At 35.0% G+C, this 6,412-nt stretch overlaps 1 non-coding gene across 1 annotated transcript; it reads left to right on the top strand.

The window, feature by feature from the left end:
* Positions 1-5,906: 5,906 nt before the first annotated feature.
* LOC120594337 (5S ribosomal RNA) lies at positions 5,907-6,025 on the top strand. The gene has a single exon (XR_005650549.1). It is a non-coding gene; the product is annotated as a 5S ribosomal RNA (ribosomal RNA).
* Positions 6,026-6,412: the final 387 nt, after the last annotated feature.

Below are 6,412 nucleotides of genomic sequence, written 5' to 3' on the forward strand. Positions count from 1 at the left end.
TTTCCTATATAATTCTAAAAAAGATAACAAATCCTTCTCAGAAGTTCCAGTGAGTGGAGTGGACATGTTGACTATTAATCACGATGATTTTTGACATAACCTTAGAGAAGAGAAAAAAATGTTTGAAGGGTGGGAAATGGTTTCATCTATTTAGGGAGATAGATAGGTTTGACTTGAGCTGTCATTTATATGAATATGTGCCATAAAGGGCCCGATTTTGATGCTAGTCGAAAGCCCCTGACGAGAGTAATTACCCATCACCATTCCTTTCGGGCATCACACATACTTTAGTTTTTGTGAGTGTAGATGAAGAAGTGAAACAGTGTCCCTGCATTGAAAGAGATTCTATTATCCTACACAAGAAAAAGAAAAAAAATCTATAACCTAAAATTGATGCAAATTGAGACTTTTTTGTTAATATTCGACACCTAGGTTTTCATAAATTTTGATACTAAGTACTAGGAAATTATGTGCAGTGCCGATTCTACTCAAGAAGAAATAAAGAAGTAAATACAAAAAAAGGACAGTTGTAACCATTGCGATGTAGCAGTAGTACTGCAGATACAAGCTAATCATTGAAACAGGGGTTAACGTTCCAGGATGAAGTAGATTAATAGGAAGTCACCTGAATTAGATTCCGAAGTATCTTTAAGTTTGTCAGATATACAGGGAATGAGAAAAAACCCCTAGAAAGAGGAAGCGGTATGTACAGAGGCACCAATATGTGAGGTAGCTTGGTATGTTAGAAAAACTACAAGCAGTTCAGTATTCTTAGAGGGTAAAATGTCAGGGACAATAAATGGAAAATTAAGTGCAGAGTATAGGCTCTTGCTAGGGGCCTGAAAAACCTGCTGTAGTTTGCCTCGAAGAACATTCAGAAAGAAGGCTAGCGGTCAGTGGTTATACCAAAATATCCCAAGTATATGCCGAATATATATGCCAATATATACCAAAATGATCATGATTTTCTTCCCTTTCCACTGCATTTGCTCTTCCAATAGGATTGTTCTTATGAGTAAATACTAAGTATTGTCCCCTAATGAGATGTAGTGACACTTTGAAGATGTTCATAGAACATGGATAGGCATGATGCATTTGAGACCATAAAAGAAGCATCGGTAAAGCATATGTGAACTAATTCTGTTCGAATTGATTTTTTACACATTTAAAAAGAAAAAAGTAAAAATTATTTACGAAGCAAATAGAAAAAATTGAAAAAAAATCTGCTCTGGTTCTGCTACAGAGAGAGAGAGAGAGCCATCTATGTAGATTATCACCCTTATGGAGATGGGAGTGGAACAAACTGCAGTAGCAAATTTTCAATAGTGCCAAGCCCTCCATTTAGTGAAACAAAACTCTCAGAGGATGAGTTACACCATGTGCCTGGCACCACGGCTCCCCTGTGTATTTTTTTTTTTTAACTCTGCTGCCACATGCTAGAGTAAGGGCAAGATGTGAGAGCTCGTGGAATAAAGACACACAAAGAAAGCCAGTTTCTCTCAGGCAGGAACTTCCCATCACTGAGGTCAACAGGATATAAAGGGATAAGGCCCTAGCTAGAATAATTATAGGAAGCATGAGATTAGAGATGTTAGACACCAGAAATGGCACATTTTCAAGACAAGATCTGATGTTTCAAATCAGCTAGTAGGCTCCAGTGTGTTTCTTAATATGTAGAAGAAAAAGTGTAGTTAAATGTGTACATGATTGATTTACCTACTCATTGCGTTGTTATAAGGATTATATGAGATAATATATTTATAGTCTATATGATACCAGGCACAATGCAAGTGCTCCAGTAGATAATAAGTATAATTATTCTTGATCCTGCTCTTATTTTTTGCTGTTTTTATTTTAAGAGTCAAAGCTCAAAAGAAGAAATAATATCAGTGTGTCTATTTTGATAAAAATTTGTTCAATATTTTTATATTCTAATGATTTTAATTTGTAAAATCTAAGTAGTAATAATATAATTAAACAATCTATACATTAATCTCAAAGTTGTATTTAATTAAAACATTTGAACATCTCATAAGTGCACAGTAATGATATAGCAACAGGGAGCAATATCAAGATCAGAACAATACTAGGAGTGACAATTTTGTGAGGGAGGCAAATATTAGTGAACTAAAACAAAACCTATAGAGACAAGTGCCTACTATGGCTGTGGGAGAGGAAAAGAGGAAAATTTGATAGATTTTTCAGAGGCAGAATTTACAGGTTTTAATGACAAAATGAATATAATTTTTGAGAAAGGCAATCAAGATGAACCTTAGCATGGTGCTCTTTAATGAACTGGGAGAGTAAAGGATTGCTTCTATTTCTTCTAACTTTATATGCAAATAAAGTCACTGGTAGAAGGCTTGGAACCCAGTGAATCTCAGGGAAACAAATGTCAGGGGGCACAGATGTACAGACTTTGAGGTCTTTTGCAAGATCTGACAGCCTTGACACTATGTTTTTGTGTTTTGTTATAAAGAACCTAAAAATCTGAATAATGTTTTTACTTTTTATCACATTAGAATAAACTTTAACGGTTATTCTGTCTACCCAAACCCAAGACAGCCTTCTCCATTTAGTGATGGAATATTTTTTATTTTAATTTTTTCCAGCATTATTGAGATATAATTGACATATAACATTGTGTAAGTTTAAGGTGTACAATGTGATGATTTGATACACGTATAAATTGTGAAATGTTTAGCATAAGTTTAGTTACCACTTCTGTCACCTCACATAATTACCATTTTTTTGTTGTTGTTATGGTGAGGTCATAAAAGCTCTTGTTCTAATAGCAACTTTCAAGTATCCAATACAGTATTGTCAACTACAGTCCCCATGCTGTATCTTAGGTCCTAGGAACTTATTCATCTTTTAATTGAAAGTTTATATCCTTTGATCAACATTTCTTCATTTCCCCTGACTCTCATCCCCTGGCAACAACCATCGTACTCTCTATTTCTATGAGTTCAATGTTTTTAGGTTTCACATATAAGTGAGATCGTACAGTAATTGTCTTTTTCTGTCTGACTTCTTTCACTAAGCATAGTGCCCCCAAGGTCCATCTATGCTGTTCCTTCTTTCTCATAGCCGAGTAATATCCCACTGTAAATATATATACCACATTTTTCTGTATCCATTTGTCTGTTGATGGAAACTTAAGTCATATCTATATTTTGGCTTTTGCGAATAATACTGCATTGAACATGGAGTGCAGATGTATCTTTGAAATTCTATTTTCATTTCCCTTGTATATATACCCAGAAATGGGATTGCTGGATCATATGGGAGTTCTATTTTTAATTTCTTTTAGAACCTCAGTACTGTTTTTCATGTACCAATTTACATTCCCACCAACAGTGCATAAGGGTTTGCTTTTCTCTACACCTTCACACACTTGTCTATTATCTTATAGCTCTTCTAAGAGGTAGAGGTGATATTTCATTGTGGTTTTGATTTGCATTTCTCTGATGATTTAGTGATGTTGAGCACCTGCTCATGCACCTGTTGGCCATTGATATTTCTTCTTTGGAAAAATGTCTATTCGAGTTGTTTGCCCATTTTTAAATCAGATCGTTATTAATATTTTTGCTATTGAGTTGTATGAGTTCCTTATATATTCTGAATATTAACTACTTATCAAATATATGGTTTGCAGATATTTTCTTCCATTCTATAGGCTGCCTTTAAAATTTGTTGGTTGTTTGTTTTGCTGTGTAGAAGCTTTTTAGTTTGATGTAGCTCTACTTGGTGAATTTTGCCTTTTTTATGCTTGTGCTTTTGGTTTCATCTCCAAAAAAGCCATTTCCAAGACCAATATCAAGGTGATTTTTCACTAAGTTTTGTTCTAGTTTTATGGTTTTAGGTCTTATATTTAAGTCCTTACCCTATTTTGAGTTAATTTTTGTGAGTGGTGTAAGATAGGGGTCCTATTTTATTCTTCTGCATGTGGATATCCAGTTTTCCCAGCATCATTTATTGACAAGACCATGCTTTTCCCATTGTGTATTCGTGGCTCCCTTGTCAAATATTAGTTGACCAAGTATGCATAGGTTTATTTCCGGGCTCTTGAGTCTCTTCCACTGATCTATGCTTCTGTTTTCATGTCAGTACCATGTTGTTTGACTAATATAGCTTTGTAATATAGTTTGAAATCTGGTAGATACCCCAACGAGGGATTGCTCAGTAATATGGTAGCTCTATTCTTGATATTTTGAGGAGCCTCTGTACTGTTTTCCATAATGGCTGTACCAATTTACATTCCTGCCAGCAGTGTACAAGGGTTCCCTTTTCTCTGCATTTTCTCTAACACTTATTTCTTATTGATAATAGCCATTATCAATCAGTGAAGTGACAGCTCATTGTAATTTTGATTTGCATTTCCCTTATAGTTATTACTGATGAACAGTTTTTCATATATCTGTTGGCCATCTGTATGTCTTCTTGGAAATGTGTCTAATCAGGTCCTCTCCTCATTCGTAAATCAGATTGTTTTTTTTTTGTTGTTGTTGTTGATTTATAGGAATTCTTTATGTATCATTGATATTATCCCCTTATCAGAGGTATCGTTTGCAAGTATCTTCTCCCATTTTGTTGGTTGCCTTTTTATTTTGTTGATGGTTTCTTTCACTGTGCAGAATCTTTTTAGTTTGATGTAGTCATATTCCTTTATTTTTGCTTTTACTTCCCTTGTCTTTGGGGTCAAGTTCACAAAGACCCCTCTGAGACCAAGGTTCATAAGTTTAGTGCCTATGTTTTCTTCCATGCATCTTATTGTTTCAGGTCTTATATTCAAATCTTTAACCTATTCTGAGTTCATTTTTTATATATGATATCAGATTGTCTACTCTCACTCTTTGGCACGTGGCTTTCCAGTTTTCCCAGCACCATTTATTGAAGAGGCTTTCTTTTCTCCACTGTATGTTTTAGGTTCCTTTATTGAAAAAAAAAAGAAAGAAAAAAAAGAAAAAAAAAAAGCAAAACGGCAGCATAGTAGTATAATGCCACTAGCTTTTCTTTCAAGATTTTTTTGACCGTTTGGGTATTTTAGCAGTTCCATATAATATTTTCAGATTTTTTTTTTGACCGTTTGGGTATTTTGTGGTTCCATACACATTTTCAGATTTTTTTTCCAGTCCTATTAAAAATGACATTAGGATTTTGATAGGGAACCTATAGATGGCTATGAGTAGTGTGGACATTTTTTTTTAATTCTCAAATTAAGTTTATTGGGGTAACACTGGTTAATGCAATCATATAATTTCAGGTGTACATTATAATTTATATTCTGTTGTGTGTTCACCACCCAAAGTCCAATTTCTTTCAGCTACCATATATTTGATTCCCTTTACCCACTTCACCCTTCCCCTACCCACCTATATTTGACCCCCTTTACTTCGTCTACCTCTCTTCCTCCTTCCCCACCCCACTAGTAACCACTACTCTATAGTCCTCTGGTAACCACTAGTCTATAGTCCGTGTCCATGAGTCTCTGTTTGTTAGTATGGACATTTTAACAATATTAACTGCTCTGATCCATGACCACGGGATATCTTTCCATTTATTTGTGTCATCTTCAATTTCTTTCCACAGTGTCCTATTGTTTTCAGCGTGTAGATATTTCACATCCTTGGTTAAAGGTGATGGAGTGTTTGAAGAACAGAGAAGGAAAAATAACCATCCTTTCTAGAGCTGACTGGGTAAAATCCAATATGAAGTAGATGGTACTTCTTCTAAAATAATTTAAAATGCTAGCAGAGCTAGGTATGGTATGTCGAGTAAGCTTTTTTCCCCCTGAGAATTCATTTATTAAAATGACAGTTTTCAGAACATCTTGTCTTGGGGGAATATTTGATATCAGGGAACAGAAACCCGTTTAAAGAAACTCATCTTAAAAGTGAGTCTGCGTCTATGGCCATGCTACCCTGAACAAGCCCAATCCCGTCTGATCTTAGAAGCTAAGCAGGGTCGGGCCTGGTTAGTACTTGGATGGGAGACCACCTAGGAAGACCAGGTGCTGTAGGCTTAAAAAAATAAAAAATAAAAATAAGAAATTGTAAGCTGACAAGATCCTTGCAACTGGTAAGGGTTGCCTTGCCTTAAAAAAAAAAAAAAGTATCCTACAAGGGTACAGGGATTCTGCCGGAGTCTAATTGCTGGCGTTGTAACATTATTACAGATTAAAATCAAATATTGTAATTTGTCTTTGCTTTAGGTTTCAATAAAGCCATAAACATGAAAGCCTTCTTCTGCAATACCATTGGCCATTATGAAATATTTTATCGCTTGATTCAGAGTGTACAGTGTTTTGGAGGCTATCCATACCAGCCATCTTACTTAGTAAGATTTCCAGTTAATATATTAAGATTATAATTATCTTGAATTCTCACAAAACTTATGACCTTCCAAGGAC

This window comes from Pteropus medius, unplaced genomic scaffold, assembly GCF_902729225.1.
Source record: "Pteropus medius unplaced genomic scaffold, Ma_sr-lr_union100, whole genome shotgun sequence".
Classification (NCBI taxonomy): Eukaryota; Metazoa; Chordata; class Mammalia; order Chiroptera; family Pteropodidae; genus Pteropus; species Pteropus medius.